Source organism: Phaethon lepturus, unplaced genomic scaffold, assembly GCF_000687285.1.
Source record: "Phaethon lepturus isolate BGI_N335 unplaced genomic scaffold, ASM68728v1 scaffold30653, whole genome shotgun sequence".
Taxonomy (NCBI): domain Eukaryota; kingdom Metazoa; phylum Chordata; class Aves; order Phaethontiformes; family Phaethontidae; genus Phaethon; species Phaethon lepturus.
Genome location: NW_010528880.1, coordinates 26,672 through 27,276, shown reverse-complemented (window position 1 = coordinate 27,276; position 605 = coordinate 26,672).

Below are 605 nucleotides of genomic sequence, written 5' to 3'. Positions count from 1 at the left end.
CTTTAGTAGACTTTGAATTTACACCAGAGCAAAAGGTGACTCCTAAATAAAGGTGACCTCTAAATAAACCCCAGGAGGACAATCGAAACTAACATCACGTCCTCCGGGCCTTGGACTGAATGAGGTTGGTGGCTTGTCTACAACAGTATCTTTTGCTGCATTCCCAGTGACTGGGGCGAAGACTTAGGTGACATTGTGAACTTAAGAGCCATCTGAAACATGCCAGTATCGACCACGGCTCTTCTGAGCAGTGGAGATACAGCAATCCATTACGTGCTAGTCCATGCAGAGTTCTTTTATGATTTAATACTGTTAGCTTTTGGGTTTTTTTTCTGTTACATGGAATATTTGATACCAGATACTGCATACTTACACATCTGTGTTATGAACATGACACAAGAACCTTGTTTTGTTCTCTGGCTTTTTCTTCCCTAGGGGTATTGATAATTATCCCTGCTAGAGAAAATTTCTCTGCCTTTTCTCAGCCCTGCGTAGGCCTGGTTGAAAGCACTGTTCCATGTCGTTTCTGAAAGCAGAGAAACTGTTCAGTGAGACAAGAACTATGCATCATATACTTAAGTCCATAGTGCATTTTCCAATGAAAA